Raw genomic sequence first — 23,683 nt, 5'->3', positions numbered from 1 at the left:
CTGATTAGAGCCGTCGGCTCGAATATGTGTCCTGATTAGAGCCATAGGCTCTAATAGGCTTCCAAATTGGTAAACAGCGGGCGCAATGCTGTGAGTTCGCTGTTTACACAGTGTTGTGTTAGGGAAGGGAATAAATCGCTTCCCTAACACTGACCCGCCTCTCAGCCAATCAGGTGCTCGGGTCTGTTTACCCTGTCACCTGACTGGCTGAAGCGACAGGCGCTGTGATTGGACGCCTATTAGACGTCCAATTATAGCAGAGGACAGGAAAAGGACAGGAGAAGACATGAGGACTCGGAGCGTGGAGTACAGCACCAAGACAGGTAAGTGCCGGGTGGGGGGCACACTGACAGCATTTGATGGGGCACAGTAGCGGCAATTGATGGGGCACACTGGCGGCAATTGATGGGGCACACTGGCAGCAATTGATGGGGCACACTGGCAGCAATTGATGGGGCACACTTTCAGCAATTGATGGGGCACACTTTCAGCAATTGATGGGGCACACTTTCAGCAATTGATGGGCCACACTGGCAGCAATTGATGGATGGGCACAGTGGCGGCAATTTATAGGCACACTGGCAGCAATTGATGGGTACAGTAGCTGCATTTGATGGCACAATGGCGGCAATTTATGGGTACAGTGGCAGTGTTTGATGGGCACAGTGGCTGCGTTTGATGGGCACAGTGTTTTTTTTTTTTCAGTTTGTTGACACTGGTGACACTGGTGTGTCTTCGGGGCAAAACATGAGTGGATTTCACCAAACTGAGGGCAAATACCATTTTAAACACTAGAACAGATTTCCCTTCACCTCTTATTCCAGTGACAACTGTAGCACAGTGACAACAGAAAATACCCAGCAAATGTAAAAAAATTACATGGGTTCTAATCATTCTACTCTATCCAAAATGTAAAAAAAGAGTTGTGGCCTAATAAATACTTTTATAAGTGAGCCATATTCCAACCTCTCTGTAGAATACAAATCTTCCATAGGAATATATAGGGCAGCGCTGTGCATGAGCATCAAAAGAAGCGGCCTTCAAAGATGTCTTTGAAAAAAAAGGCTACACAGTTCTGGGCAGGACCGCACAGTGATGATCGTTGGAATTGGGAGGAAGGTTTGGATTAAACACGGTAGGCAGACCTCAGATCAGAAGCTTGTTTTCTGGCAGCCAGCATACCTGACTTTGTTTACAAGGCTTTTCCAAAACTAGCTAGGCAAAGAACTGCACAAGTAGGAAGTAGCGCTATTGACTTCTATGGGCTTGACTGCTGAGAAGCTTAGGCTTAACTTAAAGCGGGGGTTCACCCTAAAAAAAAAAAATGTTTTCTTTCTAACATGCCATCCAGCATACTAGCGCGAGCTACAGTATGCCTTTATTTTATTTTTTGCGCCGTACTCACTGTTTAATCCCGTAGTTACGTTTCAGACTAGTAGGCGTTCCTATGCAGAGGGGAACATGATTGACGGCCGGCTATGGCGCGTCACGCTTCCCAGAAATAGCCGAAATAGGACTTGGCTCTTCACATCGCCTGCGCAGTCAGTTCCTAGTCTGTGCGCAGGCGCCGTATAGCGCCGTGAAGAGCCGAGTCCTACTCGGGAAGCGCCATAGCCGGCCGTCAATCATGTTCCCCTCTGCATAGGAACGCCCATTCCCCGCGGGGAGTCTGAAACTTAACTACGGATTAAACAGTGAGTACGGCGCAAAAAAATAAAATAAAGGCATACTGTAGCTCACGCTTGCTTTTTAGGGTGAACCACCACTTTAACTTCCACTTATTTAAAACCATAATAAACCTTGCCCCCCAAAAATTACACATAGACCATTTAAAGTTGGAAGTAGGGCAAGACCACAGCTTTATTGAAACATATCGGTATAACAAACTTCAAATCCAATAACCATGCCAGTCACGGTTACACCATGAGCATCTCTAAGCAAACTGTCTAGTCTAAGAGGCCTGTCTCCACCATCAGTGCGAGACAGGCATTAAATTGACCCATCATTCAACTTGAGTACTTCGCCCATAAAGTAATGCCAATTGCTGGCAAGGTAAAACCGCCAAGGAAGCTGTGATGAAAAACACAATGGGCGGGTGGGTGGCCAACTCTTGTGACGACAAATTCTTCGGAAGCAGTGGGATGTGCCTCTGCATAGCTTTTTCTGGCTCCACCCCTTCACCTCGTGCCATTGTAGCCAATCCCAGTGGAGCCACTCCAACTCCCTGATTATGTTGATGCCCCGCTTGGTTGTCAAGCATCCAGCAGTCAAGGCTCCCTTTCCTTAGTATTGGGCGGGTTAAGGGGCCTTCATTCTGTGCGTTAACTAATAGAAGTCTAAGAAGCTGACACTGTCCTTAGCAATATTCATATTTAATCCCACCAGGTGACCAGCCTCCTCTTAGAAAGGCTCAAAGCCACTATTGAACTGGTTAGTGGTCCTTTGGACGCCTTTTTACCAGCTCGCTATTACACTGGGTGATCAGCAATTTAGAGGAACAGTTTATCTATGACTGCCTTATTTCTGGAGAGCCGAGGCAATTCCCAACCATGTAGTAATGCAATTATAAAATTTCACGTTCATCTAACAGCTTCATATACACAGTGGTGCTGCTAAATCCAACATCCATTATAATCAGATTTCAGGAAGATAAAAACAATTCAGAAATGCTTCTTCATCAACACAAGATCAATTTGGAACATGTTGGCTTTGCCTTATGAACAGTGTTAACATGCTTTCATTAACTGCTGTTGTTTCTGCTCTCCCCTTTCACACAGCATTTCATTAGCTTTTGCTATATATGTGTACCCCCCCACGTACTACATAAACAATGAAATACAGAACGGACAGCAACCTTTAAGTATTTTGTACTGCAATTTTATAACAGTGGCTGACTGTGCTGCATATAAAATAAGAATTGGGACCATAAAGTCCAATAAGGGACTTGTACACATGTAGAAAACAAACCACAAGCTGAACCATTCTCTCTAAGAATTTGAAGGATCTATTTCAGCAATAACTACACATTTAATAGAAGAAAAATAGAATTGCGCTAAATCTGTATTCCACAAATCAATCTTTCAGATTTATAGATATAAAGTTCATATAAAAGTACACTAGTGCTTGTAACTGGGAGCTTTTCAAAGTTTCTGATGAAATGGGCCACCAACTATCACCCTGAGTGAGGAATCCACCACCAAATAGTACGTACAAAGAAAATATTGCGCTTAATTTAAAATTATTATGTGAAGCTGCGATCAAAAGTGTTATACTACACAAAATCAGATTAAAGGGAAAGAAGATCGCGCTAAAAATGAAAATGGCAATAAAAGGTGAACAAAGTTCAAACAAATCAAGTGAATAGTCCCGCCACACAGGCAATATGGTGAATTAATCTCCCAGGTGCACAAACGAAATCCACAAGAAGAGTGCTTTAAAGGAAAGGATCCTCCACCAAGGTTAAGAAGGGCCTCTTACCGGATGGAATTGATCTCCAGGTTATAAGAGATCTCACACAGCAAGATAAGAGGTACTAGGATAATCGCATAGACAGCCACAGCATAGGGATCCTTATCACAGCAAGTCCTCATAAGCCAGAAACTCCCCAATAGATCATCCAGATGTATGCAAGAAAAACAAAGGCTCACATAGTGTAAAATCCTCAATTTGTAAACATTCCGCTCCCCTCACCACTCCACCACCAGGACCCAGTCATCAGGGCCACCACACAGCTGCCAGTTCTTGCGGGCACAACACGTCGGCGCACAAGGCCGCTCAGGGTTTTTCCAGTGGGATATCTCAGCGGAGTAAGGCAGACAGGGTTAAAAAATTGTGTCGTCGCTCTTACTTCCTACGGTGTTCTTATTTCTGCGCAGGCAGTATAGAGGACAGACAGTGAAGGCCCCCTTCTGGCAGGTGACGCTCGGTGAGGGAGGAAGTGGATTGGTGTCATGTGACTCCAAGTATATCCACTTGTACAGCGGAGATGAGTGAGAGCTTGCTGGTTCAGGTAGAAGGAACTGCTGTGCACAGAAACTGAACTGCAGCTTTTCTCTCTAATAGTACGGTTTGCTCCTTACCAGCTCCAAATGATCCCCCGTTACAGGGGATCAAACAGCGCGTTTAGTATAAATCCAGCCTGGGTCTTTCTCCCAATGTTGTGAGGTGAGAGGCCATTTCATCTGGTGGTGGAGGTTCATCGCACTTGTGAAGTCACTTCATATGTCTTTGGTTTACCAGCACTATATTCACTGAATGTGTCTTTGCATTATATATGGACTGTTTATAGCGCTGCACCATCTGCTTTTATCACACCTACAGGGATTTTTTGATTAATGATCCTGGTGTTCAGCTGCTTCATATAGGTTCATTTGTTGTTTATTGCGCTGATTTGTTTTCTCTATATATCTTTCTTCCAATGTAAACGTACATCTGCACCTCTCGTTTACTCATAAAGATGGATGGATGGATTTATATAAAAGATAAGAGAGCTCCATATAGCGTAAAACCGGTGCACAACCAGACAAACTGACATCAGCACGTCGCTCCTCCCTATGCGTTTTGTCAGAGAATACGTTGTACAGAGGCACTAATTTAATGCTTAATTTACCAGCATAACATGTATCATTAAAGCAGAATTCCAGACAAAATGACAACTCCAGGGTTCCAGTTTTAGATCCTACATATATGCCCTAACTTATCAATATCTGTAAGCTTCGTCCATGTGCAGAGTTCAACACCCTTCACCATCTTGAAATCATGATAAAATTAATACTTTTCCATCTGATGAACATAGGAAAAACTACTGCTTCCTTTGTCATCGTCTCCTACTCCAGTGTGATGAAAGGACAATGAAAGAGACCATGCCCCTGCCCATTTAGGGCAGAATGATGATACCTCCTGATAACCCACACCCCCAGCAAGGTACTCTTACCTATTTGTGCTCACGTGCCACCACCCAACTGCGGGAGTCCACCTTAAGTAAGCTCCAGAGTCAGAGTTAACCCAGGTGTAGGACATCATTGAACCCCCCCACGTGACAGTGTTCAGAACTGGTGATTAGCTGTTAGGGCCACTGTCATATTGGGAAAGCCTTAATCCCCCCACCATACCCGTAAGCCCTAAGATAGAAGATATATATCATTGTATCTGAAGATCTGCATACTTGGAAAGCAGCTTACTGGAACAGGTACAAGACCTTCCAAAGACATGTTATACATGATTAAAGACTACTGGTCTGCACTCCAAGATCATGCTCATTGAAACTTAGATAAGGTGAACACAGGCACAGAAAGTTTATATGCAGAGGCTGATAAAGCGTTGTTACTTTCCAAAAAGCTATACGTGTAGTCATAATCTTCATAGTGATCTGATCTTCATTAAAAATACCTCTAAGGCCTCGTACACACGACCGAGGAACTCGTCAGAAAAGACACATCGTTTTCCTCGACGAGTTCCTTGTTAGGCTTGTCGAGGAACTCGACAAGCTTGCTTTGCGTACACACAGTCATGACAAAATCTCCTCGTTCTCAAACGTGGTGACGTACAACACATACAACGGCAGGGGAAGTTCGATTCCACTGGCGCAACCCTTGGGGCTGCTTTTGCTAATCTCATGTTACTGCATGTTAAGTAAAAGTTTGGTAAGAGACGATTTGCACTTTTCAGTCTGTTACAGCGTGAAAAATGTGTTATCTCCATTACAAACGCTACTTTTACCGAAGGTGCGCTCCCGTCTCATACTTTATTCTGAGCCTGCGCGGGTTTCTTAGCATACACACGATCGTGTTTCTCGTCGAAAACCAGCCTGACGAGGAACACAACAAGGAAATTGAGACTCCCGTCGAGGAAAAAGAGAACTTGTTCTCTTTTTTCCTCGTCGAGTTCCTCGACAGTTTCCCCGATGAAAAACGTACACACGACCGTTTTCCTCGGCAAAAAAGCTCTCCCACCAAGTTTCTTGATGGATTCTATCGAGGAAAACGGTCGTGTGTACGAGGCCTTAGAATAAAACTGACATCCAATGTTAAAGTGCTACAGAGTGCTACTGTTCAAATAATGACCACAATAGGTAATAAGTAGGTAAGCGTAATGGATGTGTAATGGAATGAGACAGGGACTGACGTTCTAAAAGCCAAATTCTTCCCTACTGTAGAACTGTCTCATATTAGTAGAACATGTGTGTGGGTTTTTTCTTTTTTTTTTTTATAAATTCACTGTAAGTGCAACTAAGCGCTCATGTGTGTCTAAACAAGTACCAAATCTAGTTACTAAGTGTTGTACAAGCCTCAAAAAGTAAATGAAAACTTCCCTTACCTTCCCTGACTGAGCCAAATTCTCTTTCACGTTTCACGTGATCTAGATATGGTGGCGGCATTTGTTTTATTTTTTTGGGGCTTTTTTTTCCTCTGTTTTCATCTGGTGATCTGACCAGTAACACACCTCCTGTATTATGCCCTGTACACACGATCGGTCAATCCGATGAGAACGGTCTGATGGATTTTTCCATCAGTTAACCGATGAAGCTGACTGATGATCAGTCGTGCCTACACACCATCAGTTAAAAAAACGATCGTGTCAGAACGCGGTGACGTAAAACACAACAACGTGCTGAAAAAAATGAAGTTCAATGCTTCCAAGCATGCGTCGACTTGATTCTGAGCATGCGTGGATTTTTAACCGATGGACGTGCCTACAAACAATCGTTTTTTTTCCTATCGGTTAGGTATCCATCCGTTAATTTTAAAACAAATTTACAATTTTTTAACCGATGGGGCCTACACACGATCGGTTTGGTCTGATGAAAACGGTCCATCAGACTGTTCTCATCGGATTGACTGATCGTGTGTACACGGCTTTAGAGTGTTCCCACTCCAGATGAATGAGCACAAGGGGCACAGCAGACAGCAGCACTGTCAGTCTGGAAGGGTAGGATAGTGTTAGATGTACAAACAGATTTAAATACACTAACAAACTGAAGCCAAACTCCAGGTCACACTTTATAATCAGTTAGAGAAACATTTTTTTCCTTTTAAGATAAAGGTTTTACATAAGTATATAGAAATTTAACATTGTAAGCACCCCTGCCAATGATACATTATTTGTTTTATCTTTGCAAACTGATACATCTGGAAGGAAAAGCTCTTTTGAAATACAACAGACTTACTAGCTGGATCACTAGGTGAAAATAAAGGGGGAAAAAAAGCCTAAAAAATAAAACTAATACAGTCATCACATCTAAGAATTGGTAACCTGCAATATATTACATGTTTGCTTTTAGTTTAATACTGCGTTAATCAAGGCAAGCCATAATGTTATATCACATTTGGATTAAAATGGCAAAAATGACAGATAAAAAAGCGGTATATTTAGTCATTTTTGACACTTAGCTGACTGTTTAATCCCTCTAATCTTCACTGCTGGGAGAGTCTATTTCATACAATCTATACTTGGAAATATTCTACCTACATAATTCCTGCTTGACCTGAGATATGCTGTGAGCCCATCTATTCTTCACACAGCAAAATCCACAAATTCACGAATTTATCTTTTCCTTCCATTCACATCCAGTGACTGGATAACATTCTCAGAACTGCTTTAAGTTTTATAATATGCAGTCTGTAAAAACTGAATGACAACTAAGTACAAGAAGTAGTGATATAACACATAAAAAATACTCAGACTTTATAACTAGGCTATATACATTAGGTCAGTCTTGCTCAAACATTTTACCCTAAAGGAACTCTTAAAATAATTTCAGGACTGAGGGAGCCTCTGCTAAGATTATACCATCAGGGATCTTTGGGAAAATGCCCCGTTACATTGGTAGCGGCCAGTGGGAAAAATGCCCATAACTGTCAGAGATCCTCATACCTCCTTTTCCTATAATAGTGTAATGCCGCGTACAAACAATCAGATTTTCTGTCGGAAAAACCTTGGATGGTTTTTCCGACAAAATTCCTCTCAAGCTTGGCTTGCATACACACGGTCACACAAAAGTTCTCTGAACTTTCGTCCATCAAGAACGCAGTGACGTACAACACTACGACGAGCCGAGAAAATGAAGTTCAATCCTTCTGAGCATGCGTCAAATTGTTTTCCGAGCATGCGTCGGAACTGCTACAGATGATCGGATTTTCTGTGTGAAAATTTGAGAACCAGCTCTCAATCTTTTGTTGGTGGAAATTCCGACGGCAAAAGTCCGATGGAGTATACACAAGGTCAGAATTTCCATTTAAAAGCTCATATCGGACTTTTGCTGTCAGAATTTCCAATCGTGTGTACGGGGCATTAGTTCTCATGAGCACACACCATACCATTTTTTCTATTAGGCATGAAGCTCTATTGAAAAGTGGTGGTCAGAATGTCACTCCTGCAGTCATGCCACATTAGATGGGTGGTTAGTTTACCATAGCTCAGGGGACCCCCCTGGAGAAAACCTGGCAGAGAATGGTTGCCAATTGGATGGTTTTGGTGCTGAGCAGAGGAAGTTGGTATGCAGGAAGTTGGTGGGAGGGGCTTGGGGCCTTTTCGAAACAAGCATGTGGAGAGAGGAAGGAAGATGTGTTTGGAAGGACGAAGAGGAAGACATGGATGCCAGGAGCTGGAGAGTTTTGGAGAACATTTGAGTTGGACTGAGCAAGGAACCATGAAGGACATTACATCCTGACCCAAAGTTGAGTATATGTTTAGTTTACGTAATGCGTACATATTGTACATGCTTATATTTGTAGGCATATATTTTGCAAGCTATGAATTGTGTTGTATTGTGTATCCTACAGTTTGTATCCTGTTCAGTAAAGCATTGATACACTACAGAAGTCTAAGCTTTCTTGGTTTTACCGCAAGAACCTGTAATAGATAGACAAAAAGCATAACATACGCCAACGCACTAAATAAATACACCTGCCATTATATATCCAATATACATTGGAGGGCCAAGGAGGAGAAAACTCCCAATAAGGAATAAAAATACATAAATTATAAAAAATATATACTGTGCTCGTCCAATATAGTGTCAAAAGTGGCAGCCAACACAACAAAGGAGTAAATCGTGTAAAAATGTGAAAAATAAAGTGCAGCGCCAAGCATAAAAAAAAAAAAAAAAGGGGCTAACCATCTGCAGGTAGGCTATAAAGATAGAACAGTCGATGCAACACAACTAGCATGTGAGATTGCAACAACCAATACTAATGGTGAAGCCCACAATATAATCAAATAGTGAAATTCGTGAAACACAATAAAGTGCATGTGAAATGTCCATCCAAATGGAATCAAGCCGTCAGAGCATATATGAGAGATGATGTCTGATATCTTCCCAATATCACAGTATCCGCAAACACATTCCAAGGGGTTCACAGTCAACAAGGTGAGAAGAGATTAAACACTCTTACCAGATGTGATGGACCCTGGAACACCGTACGGTGGTGGGTCAGATGCGCTTAATCAACCCAAATGAATGGGGAACAGCTTCTCTCAATGGCTCTGGACTGTGGTTCATCGCAGGATCCAGGGACAAGGTAAGTAACTTCCCCCTGTATCCTGCAATGCAATCCCGAGTCTGGCTCGGGGATACTGCTTTTGGTATAAAAAATTCACCCCGAGCCAGACTCGGGATTACCGCTAAGGAGGTTAATTCTTAACACATTACCCAGTCCATATCAGTATAGATATCCAGCATGAGATTTTTGCCGTTGAGATCTGATATGTTTTCAAAGTGTTCCTTTAATTTTTTTGAAAAGTGTATATACATATTTACTGCAACCAGAGTTCAGCAAGTGCAGCTCTTCATTACATGGATTGCCTCTGCCCCCTCATCTCTCATGCTGATATGCAGCTCACTGTACATTTTTACTGACTCAGGTATTTTTCTTTAATTTAGGTAGCAAAATGGATAGCAGAGGCAGACAAATATCCCACGAGCCTCGCAGAGTGATCTACAGTGCAGATTCACTTTCCATTCTGTTGATTTCATTATATCAGCAGAAGATGCTTCAGCGGCTGCAGTTGCTGCTTACTGTAATTATTAAGTCTCAAATCCTAAGGGCTCCTCTCAACCTTGGCTGTTTCCCTGCTCAACACGACTTAATATAAGTGATTCTCCAGATTAATAAAACACTGAGGTTCAATAGTATGAGTGACACAAAGCAAACATCTGCCAATAGCATTCAAATGAGTCCTAATAAATATAACACAGTAACAAGCAACAAAATTTGGGTCTATTTGTTAATGTCTTCACCCAAGATTTGCACAGCTTTCATTCAAGATTCAGTTATAAAAATGTATGCATTTGAATGAAAGATATGTGAATCCTGAGCGAAAACATTGATATATAAACGTTTTAAAAAATAAGTGCGGGGGGGGGGGTGTGGCCAAGATCGGCATGTGAAAAAATACGTTCGGCAAATGAAAACAACAAACCTACATGCTTATTTAGCTGGCTGCAGCATTGATCTGATACTGGCTCTATGCTCTACCCCTCCAGCACTGTTTGGAGAGCCAGACTGTGGAGGAAATAGGAGCAGCAGGCCCATGCTCTCAGTGATGCGCTGAGAGGCTAAGCCAGCTGATCTGGGCAGATCCCAATATTATTGTTGGGATCGCTGCAGAGCCTGAACTGGCCTGAACTGGCTTTATAAGCTAACAGCGGACTCTAGACTGCTGACAGCTGAATCTGTCTGGGTCACAGGAGTGCAGAGATAAGTGCACCTTTGATCCATAGGATAAGCATGGCTAATAGAGCTTTGCCCATATTTCCCCTTTATTTGATGCTTCTTCACATATTTATTAAACTCCAGCAAGGCAGCTAAATACTCAGCTGATTTAAAAATATGGGAATTTATTTCATCTGAAAAAAAAAACTGCTCTGTCAGTTTTGTCATCTAGGGTCTAGGCAACCCAACTAGACAGCTCAGCCAGACCTTAGGACCTCCACAGCTACTACAGCATAAGGTGTTGCTGGACACCTCCCTGGCACCATTTCTTTACCAATAAAGTGTCATTAGGTCCAGCAAATACAAGAAGACACAAAGGGGGTTATTTACGAAAGGCAAATCTACTTTACACTACAAGTGCAAACTACAAGTGCAAAGTGCACATGAAATTGCACTAAATGTCAAGCAGAGCTTCCCCTCATTTCAGATCTACCCCTCAGATTTACAATGACTGCACTTCCAAATGCACTTTCAGTGCAATTTCCAGTGCACTTTGCACTTGTAGTTTGCACTTGTAGTGCAAAGTGGATTTGACTTTCGTAAATAACCCCCAAAATGTTTGTGTTTGCACTGAAGGTGCTCAAGCTTTCTTAGCCTGAAAACAGGTTCAATCCGCAAAGTAGCTACTTTAGGTGGTAACTTCTGTTCCCTTAGCAACACTGACACCGAGTTCCATTTGTACCAAGTTAAATATTGGTTTACCAACCACCCTTTTTTGCTCTCACCTGATGTACACTACCTCAGCTTACCTCTAACAGTCAGTGGCGGTTCGTCCATAGAGGGCGCTGGAGCGCCGCCCCCTCTGGCTCTCACCGCCACTGAGTGAAATAACATAGATTCATGCATTGCACGAATCTATGTTATTTTCGCCGCTGCCACTGTTATTCAGATGGTCGGCGCTCAATGTCCGGCCATCTGAATAACGCCAGCTGGTTGGCTGTAGGGAAATGTCTATCAAAGCCAACGGCTCTGATAGGCTTTCCCAATACAGCCCTCGGGTCCCGGAAGCTTATTCTCGGAGCGCACAGACTGTACGCCCCTTGAATAAGATGACAGGCGTCTCAGCCAATCACGTTGGCCGGTTCTGGCTACCTGTAACCTGATTGGCTGAGAGGCCTGTCAGTCATCGAGGGCGGGAGAAGACATCGTGGGATGTGGATGCCTGACTCCAGTAAAGGTAAGTGCCGGGCGGGGGGGGGGGGGGGGGGGAAGAACGCAATTTACAGGGGACAATTGGCACAGCGGCGACCATTAAAGGGCACAGTGGCTGCGTTTAATGGCATGGCACAGTGGTGACAATGGATGGCACAGTGGCTGCGTTTAATGGCATGGCACAGTGGTGACAATGGATGGCACAGTGGTGACAATGGATGGCACAGTGGCTGCGTTTAATGGCATGGCACAGTGGTGACAATGTATGGCACAGGGGCTGCGTTTAATGGCATGGCACAGTGGTGACAATGTATGGCACAGGGGCTGCGTTTAATGGCATGGCACAGTGGTGACAATGTATGGCACAGTGGCTGCGTTTAATGGCATGGCACAGTGGTGACAATGGATGGCACAGTGACTGCGTTTAATGGCATGGCACAGTGGTGACAATGTATGGCACAGTGGCTGCGTTTAATGGCATGGCACAGTGGTGACAATGTATGGCACAGTGGTGACAATGGATGGCACAGTGGTGACAATGGATGGTACAGTGGCTGTGTTTAATGGCATGGCACAGTGGTGACAATGTATGGCACAGTGGCTGCGTTTAATGGCATGGCACAGTGGTGACAATGGATGGCACAGTGACTGCGTTTAATGGCATGGCACAGTGGTGCGAATTGATGGCACAGTGGTGCGAATTGATGGCACAGTGACTGCATTTGATGGCATGGCATAGTGACTGCGTTTAATGGCATGGCACAGTGGTGCGAATTGATGGCACAGTGGTGCGAATTGATGGCACAGTGGTGCGAATTGATGGCACAGTGACTGCATTTGATGGCATGGCACAGTGACTGCGTTTAATGGCATGGCACAGTGGTGCGAATTGATGGCACAGTGGCTGCATTTGATGGCATGTAACAGTGGCTGCGTTTGGGCACAGTGAGACTGCAATTTTTTTTCCCTTTGCGCCCCCCCAAAAATTTTGAGCACCAGCCGCCACTGCTAACAGTATTTCACAAATTTGTTGAAAACGGCAGCTTCTAATATTTTGTCTGAACAAATTAAAAAAATAAATCAAATGGTTTTTGATTATATAATTTAACAGATAATTATTATGTATTATGCAATGTATTTATTATTTACTGTGCAAATAAAGAATATATATATATTTTTTATATATAATTGACTCCACTAAATGATAACAGATCATAATAGCACTGTGCAAAAACAAAACAAATTACATATTTAACAAATGCAAGACAATATACCATGCTGGAATAAAATGCAACAATGCTCACCCCAAAGTGTTAAAATATCTAATGTCTATATTCTTAAAGAGTGCCTCTGCCCAGACTATAGCCATTAAAGCAGTGGTCTCTAAGCTGCGGCCCGGGGACCGGATGCAGTTTTTTGCTTGCTTTAACTGGCCCTTGGGGCATTATTCCTCCCACTGTCAGCAACAGTGGGGCAAAGTTCTTGCCACTGACACCAACATTGGGGTACTAGTCCTCCCATTGATACCAATGATGGGGAACTATTGATACCCATGATGGTGCACTCTTCCTCCCAATGAAACTAATGATGGGGCCTTCTATTCCTCCCACTGACGCCAATGATGGGGCACTATTCCTCCCATTGATGCCAACAATGTGACACTATTCCTCCCACTTACACCAATGATGGGGCACTATTTCCTCCCTATTACCAATGACAGGGCATTGTCTACTCCCACTGACATCAGGACATGTTCTTCTCCCACTGGCCACAGTCTAGCCCCCCTAAAGTCTGAAGGACAGTGAACTTACCCTTTGTTTAGAAAGTTTGGAGATCCCTGCATTACAGTGGATGTAAACCCTATTTTTTTCTCATGTCACAATGTACAGTAAAAGATTTCCTATCATCTGTGCCCAGTCTTGCCACACAGAGTTAATCCAGCTCTGAGCAATCCTCTTTTATTGTTCAGTGAAATAAAACGGACTTACAGAGAAAAACCTTAGTCCGTTCTGCCCCCTTGCTGTGAGTGACAGGTTATTTACATATCTACTGCCATCACAACTCCACCCACCGAGCTTCAGACAACAGATCCACCCACAGAATCTGCAATTCATCAGGTCTCATAACAGACAGAGGGGAAACATTTGACAGGTAAGGATACATGCAGAAGGCATGTATATCCTTATAGATCAGCACTATGGCAGTAGTTTAGAAAGGATGAGAGTGGGTTTACATCCACTTTAAAGTATTTGCATATTCTTAACAAGCAGACCTCTCTATCTGCATGTACTGTGAAGCAATTAATTCTCAAAGAGACTCAAATGTCACAGCAAAGATACTAAAGCTTGTCTCACACCTACAGGTGCAACCAAGTGTGGGCGTAACTTCACACATTTTTGGTGCAGTTTAGTGTGTCACATGTGTGTACAGCCACCCTTTCATCTCAATAGGCTGCCCTAAACAGGGGAAATGTGGAAAAGAAGTCCCAGATTCTTTTCCACGATGCTGTGGCACCGTGCAGTTTGATGCACATTAAACATAGCACGTTTGGGGGCGCCATTAACAATTTTCACAGCCCTGTGTCTGCTAAATGGCAATGCGTTTCTCTGTGTGTCAGGCAAGCAAGCAGTAGTGTGAACCTAGCCTTAAATCCAGTTTCAGATAGTTTCTAACAGCTTAACACCTGCTGTGTGTTTATATTAGAAGAATGGCAGGTTGCCAAGTTTAGGCCCCTTTCACATGGTTCAGGTCCGCCTGTCAGTTTTGTCGGCGGACCTGAACAGCCGCTCCATGCAAGCCTATGGAGCGTCAGTTGTCAGCAGAGGCATGTGCGCTGACATCCGACCCGATCCGCCAAAATCATACGTCGCCATCCGTCCATGGCGGGTCGGATCAGGTGAGATCTGATGAAAATGGACATGCTGTCCGTTTTCATCAGATCTCTCCATAGGAGACAGCGGCACTGCACAAGCCCCTCCCCACTCAGTGAACAGAGATGGACTTGTCATCTGCCGGCTCAGTGGAGATACTGTATCTCCTGCTGAACTGGCGGGAGCTGGCGGTCTGCCTAGCGACAGAGTCCGCCTCGTGTGAATGAGGGCTTATACTCTCCAAAGAAAGTAATGTAAAGCTACAAGATTTTCAAAGTGAATTCTTCTTCCTCTTTTGACCCCACCCACAAGACCATGCACTTATTCATAGCCACAGCCACACCTCCATTGTCAACACCCCCGAAACAATTGGTCACAGACTTTTGAAACAAGAGGCAAACATCAAAAATATAAACACAAAATATGTTTTTCCAATGTGAAGGCAATTTTTCAAATGAGACACAGTAATTTGAGCATTTTTGAGAGGTTATATAAACTAGTTTGACATCTGACACTAGAAGACCCCTTGATAACGTCCTATTGGACTAAACGTGTTGTGGAGGAGAAACTAGTGCTGACATCAGGCCACATTCCAATACCATGGAACCCATTGTCATGTTTTTATGATTTATTTTATTTTGGCTTTTATCCAATAAATACTACACTATGGAGACTTCATCTGGCTCCTGGGGAGCTTTATTTACCACAGCTACATATGGATGGTGTGAGTTGCTGAGCATCCTTTCCCAAAAGAGATGCCGGATCTACACTGAGCGTGTGTTTGCTGCTGTAATGGCAGCTATCTTTTCCAGTGAGTGTCCATTTCACAGGGGTGCGGTGGATGAAAAAATCTGACAGGGGTGGGTGATAACCCTCTCTTGTTCTATTCAAACTTAAAAAAAAAATTGTTGCCTATAGTTTTACTTTAAACTTACTCAAAAAAATGCTATATTGCTCTTTTTTCTCTCTTGGGTAGATTTCCTCACAATTCTTGCCCTAGCAGTTGCGGCCGGTGTTTTTTTTTTTTGGAAATGGGACGGAAAACAGTAACACCCCCCCTCGGTCGGTCGGCGATAGGTCGGTCGGGTGCGTCTGATGCAATTACCCAATCTATGGTGGGCAGTGCTTCTCCCGGGCTTCAATGGCGGCTTCCCTTGCTTGGCAGCAGCGACGGCTTTCCCTTCCCCTGCTCTCCAAACCTGGGTGGGCTCCTGGCGCCATGTGTCCACCCTATTTTTAAGCCTATTAGAGCCCACTGTAATTCACGTGCCCAGGGTCCTGAAAAGGTCCGGACGGATGAATAGGGGCTGGCGGTGTCCTATCAAAATAGCGGCCGTGGATAGAGCATGGTGGTTGGGGCTGTGGATAGAGGGGGCGGCGTTCCGGCACCCCTAATGGACGGGCCGCCACTGTGTCCCAGTGACAACATTCTTAGCCAGATAGAGTGAGGGGAATCTTCCCAGTGGAGCCACAGTCAAAAAACAAATCTAACAGAGATGAGTACTTTAGATGGAGGATTCACAGATTGGTAAGGATCTAGATCAGTGGTTCTCAACCTGGGGGTCGGGACCCCCTTGGGGATTGAATGACAATTTGCCAGGGGTCACCAAATCCTGGGCTATTCCTGAAGCCCGCGCTGCTCTACCAGTCTTTTCACAGCCCAGAAAGGCTGTCCCCGGAGCTGTTCTTGGAGCCCACAGTCGCCCATTTAGTTCACCGCATGGCTGGGGGGCAGAGACTAAAGTTCAGCTTACTAATGAGGAATGTGAAGTGGGAGGGGCTGAAGGAGACCCTATCTCCTGATTACGGCATAGTTGTCATTGCTATGAGACACCACAAAGTCGGAGACACAGTGAAGCCAGAGTCACAGTGAGTAATACTACCTGTGATTATAGTTGCCATTAAACGTCCCCATTACAGTTCTCAGATCAGCAGATGACCTTGATCAAGAGCACCTAAGTTGGCTCATCAGAACTCCCCCTAACACTGCCACTCATCCCACCCCCCACCACCGTCACTCATCCCATTCCCCCCCACCAAGCAGTAAGAGAATGAATAAAAGATAGAGAATACATGCAATGGAGAGGAAAAGAGGGGGAGCAAACAAAGAAAAAGGGTGAAAAATAATAAGAAAGATGTCTAGAGGGAGGGATGGGGGGAAAAAAATAAGAAGTTAGCATTAAGAGAGAAAAAAGGGAAAGAAGGAGAACAAAGAGAAAGAGTGGTACTGTCACGTACCTGGTTGTAGAGCCCAACGTGCAGGGAGCGGCCTCTCGTAAGCCTCCGACCCAAGACCCACTGGTAGAATGGACAGAGGGTCAAGGGTCCGGAGGGACACAAGTGCCTGGTGGTAAAGCTGAGTAGTGGTCCAGGAATGGTAGCCGGTAGGTATGCTGGTTCAGGCGGGGCACTTAAACAGCAGACAAGACGGTAGTATGGCACTTGTAGGTACAGAGATCAGGCAGGTAAGTAAGCCGGTCGGGTCACCGGTAAGTGGTTCAGGTAACAAGGAAAGTCCAGAGAATCGTGGTAGTCCAAGCCGGGTCAGTAATACGGGCGGGCAGCGACAAGCCAAGGATTGAGCAGAGCCGTGGTCAGGAAAAGCCGGGGTCAAAGGCGGGTTGCAGACGAGGAAGGTCAAGGAAAGCCGGGTCAGGTAAACAGGTGAATCAATAGGTAGCAGATGCAGGTTCTCAGGTAAACGCTGTAGACTGGTCAGCAAGATGGTGAGGGACTGACCAGTTTAAATAGCGTTTCCTTGGCGCCAAACGCCGTCAGCGGGCGCGCGCGCTCCCGCGCCGCGCGCACTCCCGCGCCGCGCGCCGCGCGCACTCCCGCGCCGCGCGCCGCGCGCACCGACGCGCGCAAACGCGCGCCAATGCGCACGCGCTGGGGCTGAATTCCCCTGACATGGACAGGACTAAGGAATCTCCTTTCATGACATTGCCCCCCCTCTACGGGCAGCCTCCGGATGCCCAACTGGGCCAATCTTCTTGGGTGTGCACTTTTATAAGCTTGGATCAGTCTCTGGGCATGAATGTTGGCTTCTGGTTCCCAGGAATTTTCTTCCGGACCATAACCCTTCCATTTCACTAGGTATTGCACTAGGTTACGTCTTTTCCGACAATCTAGGATGGATTCCACCTCAAATTCCTCCTCGCCGTCGATAAGTACCGGCTCGGGGGGACCGACATTCCGGTCGGTGAAGGGATCCGGGATCGCAGGCTTGAGAAGTGCCACATGGAAAACTGGATGGATCCGGAAAGAAGCAGGTAGTTTTAACTCGTAGGCCACTTCGTTAATCCTCCTGAGAATCTGGAAAGGCCCCACAAACTTGGGACCAAGTTTCTTGGACGGGCAGGCTAGTTTTAGATTCAAAGTGGACAGCCAAACTTGGTCTCCTGGAGCCAGATCAAGTTCCCCCCTTCTCCTCCTGTCGAATACCTCTTTATTATGTTCTTGGGCCTTTGCCATTGTCTCTTGGAGTAATTTATTATTAGTGGCGAAAAAATCCAAGGTTTCTTGGGCAGCTGGTACTGAGCATTCCGGGATAGTGTTGGATAGGAAGAGAGGGTGGAAGCCATAATTAGCAAAAAATGGAGATTGGTTGGTGGCCGAATGGACCGAGTTGTTGTAGGCGAACTCTGCCAGAGGCAATAGAGAGGCCCAATCGTCCTGTGAAAAACTGGAGAAGCATCGCAGATATTGCTCGAGCGTCTGATTGGTGCGCTCCGTTTGGCCATTGGTCTGCGGGTGGTACGCAGAAGAAAAGGAAAGGTCGATCTTCAATGCCCCGCACAGAGCCTTCCAAAACCTTGAAGTGAATTGCACCCCGCGGTCCGATACAATATTAGCAGGTATGCCATGAAGTCTCACAATCTCTCTTATGAAAATTTTTGCTGTTTCAGCCGCAGAAGGTGTCCCCAGCATTGGTAAGAAGTGCGCCATCTTTGAAAGCCTGTCCACCACCACAAAGATAGTGGTATAATCTTCCGAAGGGGGTAGCTCAACAATGAAGTCCATTGAAATCCTTCTCCACGGTTTCTCTGGAACAGGCAGTGGTTTGAGTAAACCCCAAGCTTTGGTTCTGCTACCCTTATGCTGAATACAGGTAATACAGGATTCCACGTAATTTTTACAGTCCTGAAGTAGTTGGGGCCACCAGAAGGTGCGCTGGAGGAGCTCAGCCGTCTTATGTATCCCAAAATGACCAGCTAGCTCATGGTCATGGCAGGACCTAAGAGCTGCTACCCGTAGCTGTTGAGGGACGAAAATCTTGTCCTTGTTCCAGAGTAAGCCGTCCCTTAACTGTAGAGTAGGATCTGGGGCTAAGGAATTTCCTGAAGAAGCCTGCTTGATTTGAGAGAGAAGGTCACCTTGTAACATGAGAAAATTTCCAGGAGTAAGGATGGTGTCTGAAGATGAAGGGACTTCAAGACCACTGAACATCCGGGAGAGGGCGTCGGGCTTGGTGTTTTTCGACCCAGGTCTGTAGGTTATGTGGAACGAAAAACGGGTGAAGAACAATGCCCACCTGGCCTGGCGTGGCTTCAGTCTTTTGGCAACCTTTAAATACTCTAGGTTTTTATGATCCGTGAAGATCAGAATAGGGTGTGCAGCACCCTCCAGAAGATAGCGCCATTCTTCGAGGGCTGCTTTGATTGCCAAAAGCTCCCTGTCCCCAACATCATAATTTCTCTCGGCTTCTGAAAGTTTGCGGGAAAAAAAAGCGACTGGATGTAGGAGCGATTTGGACCCCTGTCTTTGAGAGAGCACTGCCCCGACCGCCACTTCAGAGGCATCCACTTCCAATGTATAGGGTAGGACCGGATCAGGATGCTTCAGGATAGAGGCTGAAATAAACAGATCCTTCAAGGTGACAAAAGCAGCTTGTGCCTCGGGAGACCACTGAAAACGGGTGCCCTGTTTGGTTAGACTTGTGATAGGGGCGATTATTGAAGAGAAGCCCTTGATGAACTTACGATAAAAATTTGCAAATCCCACGAAGCGTTGGACTGCTTTTTTATCGGTGGGAGCAGGCCACTCTGTGATAGCAGTGACCTTCTGAGGATCCATCCTGACACCTTCGATTGAGATTATAAGACCCAGAAACTGAATACTTTCTTGTTCAAACTCGCATTTCTCGGCTTTAGCGTATAGGCTATGTTGACGGAGCCGAGCTAGGACTCTTTGGACATGCTTCCGATGATCTGGCAGGGAGGAAGAGAAGACCAGGATGTCGTCCAGATAGATAATGACGAATAGATCAAGGTAGTCTCTAAATATATCGTTTACGAAATGTTGGAAGGTGGCTGGGGCGTTGCACAAACCGAAGGGCATAACTAAATATTCAAAGTGCCCAAATCTGGTGCGGAATGCTGTCTTCCACTCGTCTCCGTCTCTAATACGGACAAGGTTGTAGGCCCCGCGGAGATCGAGTTTGGTAAAGATGACGGCTGCTCCTAGTCTCTGGAATAATTCGGGGACAAGAGGAAGGGGATATCTGTTTTTAATTGTGATCTTGTTCAAATCCCGATAGTCTACGCAGGGGCGTAGAGAATGGTCTTTCTTCTCCACAAAGAATATGCCGGCTCCCGCGGGGGATGTGGAAGGGCGTATGAAGCCTTTTTCAAGGTTTTCGTCAATATAGGATCTTAACGTGCCCAATTCCAGTTCTGTCAAGGGAAATATCCTACCAAACGGGATCTCTGCACCAGGTAAAAGTTCAATTGGGCAGTCGTAGGACCTGTGTGGAGGTAAGGTTTCTGCCCCTTTTTTACTAAAAACATCCAGGAAACCATGATACGCCTCCGGAACCAGTTGACGGTTTCCAACTTCAGAGTCTAAGCACATTAAGGGAGATGAGGAGGCTGCAGACTCCTGGAGGCAACGTTGGCGGCAGTAAGAAGAAAGGAAGTTGATCTCCCCGGACTCCCAGTCAATCTGGGGATTATGAGTCTTTAACCAGGGCATTCCCAAGATAACGGGAAAGATAGGTGACACAATGATATCAAAACAAAGAACTTCTCGATGGTTGTTAGCAATGAGCATTTGTAAGGGGGCAGTTTCCTGAGTGACAGGGCCGGATCTGATGGCTGATCCGTCGGCTAAATGAACGGTGAGTTCCGAGCGTCTAGGTCGAAGAGGAACTCCATGTCGGGCGGCAAAGGAAGCATCCATGAAGCCGCTGCAAGCGCCGGAATCAATAATCACGGGTACTTGGACGTCCCCTCCTGGGAGCTGCAGAGAGATTGAAATTACCAGGTGAGTATCATTATTACATAAAGTAGATGAAAGGGTAGAAGGCAAGACTGAACACTTACGGAACTTGACAGGGCAGGTGTTTACATAGTGCCCGGATCCTCCGCAATACAGACAGAGATTATTGCGTCGGCGCCGCTGGCGCTCTTCCGGTGTTAGAGAGGGCCGCAGTAGGCCTAGTTGCATTGGTTCTGGGGCATCGGCAAAGGTCGATACAGCACTTGGAAGAGGTATATGCGGAGAGCTTGGTACCCGTGGCATCATCCATGTGGGTCGTGCGGAACCGGATGTACGTTCAGCACGCCGTTCCCTTAAACGTCTGTCGATCTGTACCGAGAGGAGGATGAGGGCGTCAAGCGTTGCGGGGATGCCCACTCGAGCCAGTTCGTCCTTTAATGAGTCCGAGAGGCCCGCACGGAACTGGTGACGCAGGGCAACATCGTTCCAGTTGGTGTCGGAACTCCACTGTCTGAATTCAGCTACATAGTCCTCTACTGCCCTGCGCCCTTGTTGGAGTACACATAATGCTGCTTCAGCAGTTGCCGCTAACTGAGTATCCTCATAAATAAGGTCCATGGCTTGAAAAAAGGCAGCAAGATGGTTAAGGCATTCTTCCTTGCGTTCCAACAGGCGATGTGCCCAGGTTTGGGGTTCGCCGGATAACAGCGAGATGACGAAGCCCACTTTTGTAGCTTCGAGCGAAAAAGTTCTAGGTTGTAGCGCAAAGAAAAGTTCGCAGGCGTTGCGGAAGGCTCTGTATTTGCTGCGGTCACCAGAAAATCTTTCAGGTGTGGGCACACGGGGTTCCGGTGGCAACATCACTACAGAAGGGGTGGCTGAAGTTCCGGATGCCGCAGGGGCGGTTGTAGCCAAAGTTTGGACGCGCTCCTCCAAACGGGTATAACCCTCTTGTAGATTCCTTACAGCCGTAGTAAGACCATCCAGATGGCGGCATAAGTCCTCCATAGGAGACGCTCCCTGCGTGGGCTCGGTCATGGCTGACCAGTACTGTCACGTACCTGGTTGTAGAGCCCAACGTGCAGGGAGCGGCCTCTCGTAAGCCTCCGACCCAAGACCCACTGGTAGAATGGACAGAGGGTCAAGGGTCCGGAGGGACACAAGTGCCTGGTGGTAAAGCTGAGTAGTGGTCCAGGAATGGTAGCCGGTAGGTATGCTGGTTCAGGCGGGGCACTTAAACAGCAGACAAGACGGTAGTATGGCACTTGTAGGTACAGAGATCAGGCAGGTAAGTAAGCCGGTCGGGTCACCGGTAAGTGGTTCAGGTAACAAGGAAAGTCCAGAGAATCGTGGTAGTCCAAGCCGGGTCAGTAATACGGGCGGGCAGCGACAAGCCAAGGATTGAGCAGAGCCGTGGTCAGGAAAAGCCGGGGTCAAAGGCGGGTTGCAGACGAGGAAGGTCAAGGAAAGCCGGGTCAGGTAAACAGGTGAATCAATAGGTAGCAGATGCAGGTTCTCAGGTAAACGCTGTAGACTGGTCAGCAAGATGGTGAGGGACTGACCAGTTTAAATAGCGTTTCCTTGGCGCCAAACGCCGTCAGCGGGCGCGCGCGCTCCCGCGCCGCGCGCCGCGCGCACTCCCGCGCCGCGCGCCGCGCGCACCGACGCGCGCATGCGCGCGCAAACGCGCGCCAATGCGCACGCGCTGGGGCTGAATTCCCCTGACATGGACAGGACTAAGGAATCTCCTTTCATGACAGGTACATTGTAAAATGTACCATAAGGGGTTTAATACCGTACGAGTGGAAGGGACTTAGGGAGCGCTAAATGTCCGTGGGTTAGGAGTGCAAATGACTTGTCTTGCCTTGGGTGCTGACAGCCCACGCTACGAAAATAATTTTACTGTTAGGGGTCCCCACAACTTGGGAAATTTTATCAAGGGGTCACGGCAGTAGAAGGTTGAGAACCACTGATCTAGATGATAGATTTCCAATGAAAAACTGCAATCAACACAATCAGCCTCGCTAAACCAACACATTTTCAATTATATCATAGCTAAATTTCTCTACAGTAAACACCATCCTATCTACAAATGCCCACAGATTAGTCCTCTTTATAATAATGTGAATTTGCGGATCACCACTTGTGTTCTGCGTACTTATTCAAATGTACTGTGCCATCATGCTGCTCTGTAAGAATTAACAACAAAGCAGTGAAATATTGCTACAAATCTAATCCCAAATCACCGTATGGTTGTGGACTCATATCTGCTGCTCACAGTAGTTCACTTTGACTACATATGGTTATGTATAATTAAACAGTTATCTCAGTATCATGATCTAAAAGCTCACTGAGCTCTTAGTGAATAAAAATCTCATGAAATTACAAACCAGTCCTTGGGAAGCATTTAATGTTTCTCTTTGAAGCATTTCTCCATGCATCTTGGGCAGAAAAAGTCCCACAATCACACGAAAAACCTAAGGCAGGGGTGCTAAACCTTTTGAACAGCGCAGGCCACTTAAGTGATTTGGTAATCGGTCACGGGCCACAATGAAATGGCACAGAATTTCAAATCTATTATTTTGAATAGCATAATGAAGATTACAACCATTTCACTACATGCCACTTTTACCCCCATCCTGCACAGGCCAATTTTCAGCTGTCGCACTTTTACCACTTAGGGACCGGAAGGATTTACCCATTTCCTGCCCAGGGCATTTTTTGTGATAC

At 45.8% G+C, this 23,683-nt stretch overlaps 1 protein-coding gene across 1 annotated transcript in view; it reads right to left on the bottom strand.

Annotated features, from left to right (window-relative positions):
• The window catches only part of MAP2 (microtubule associated protein 2), a 272,088-nt gene that overhangs the window by 210,200 nt on the left and 38,205 nt on the right, over positions 1 to 23,683 (bottom strand). The gene's annotated exons all lie outside the window — the stretch shown is intronic.

This window comes from Rana temporaria, chromosome 6 (genome assembly GCF_905171775.1).
Source record: "Rana temporaria chromosome 6, aRanTem1.1, whole genome shotgun sequence".
Lineage (NCBI taxonomy): Eukaryota > Metazoa > Chordata > Amphibia > Anura > Ranidae > Rana > Rana temporaria.
The sequence above is the reverse complement of the archived record's forward strand: the minus strand, read 5'-3'. Positions and strand labels throughout refer to the sequence as shown.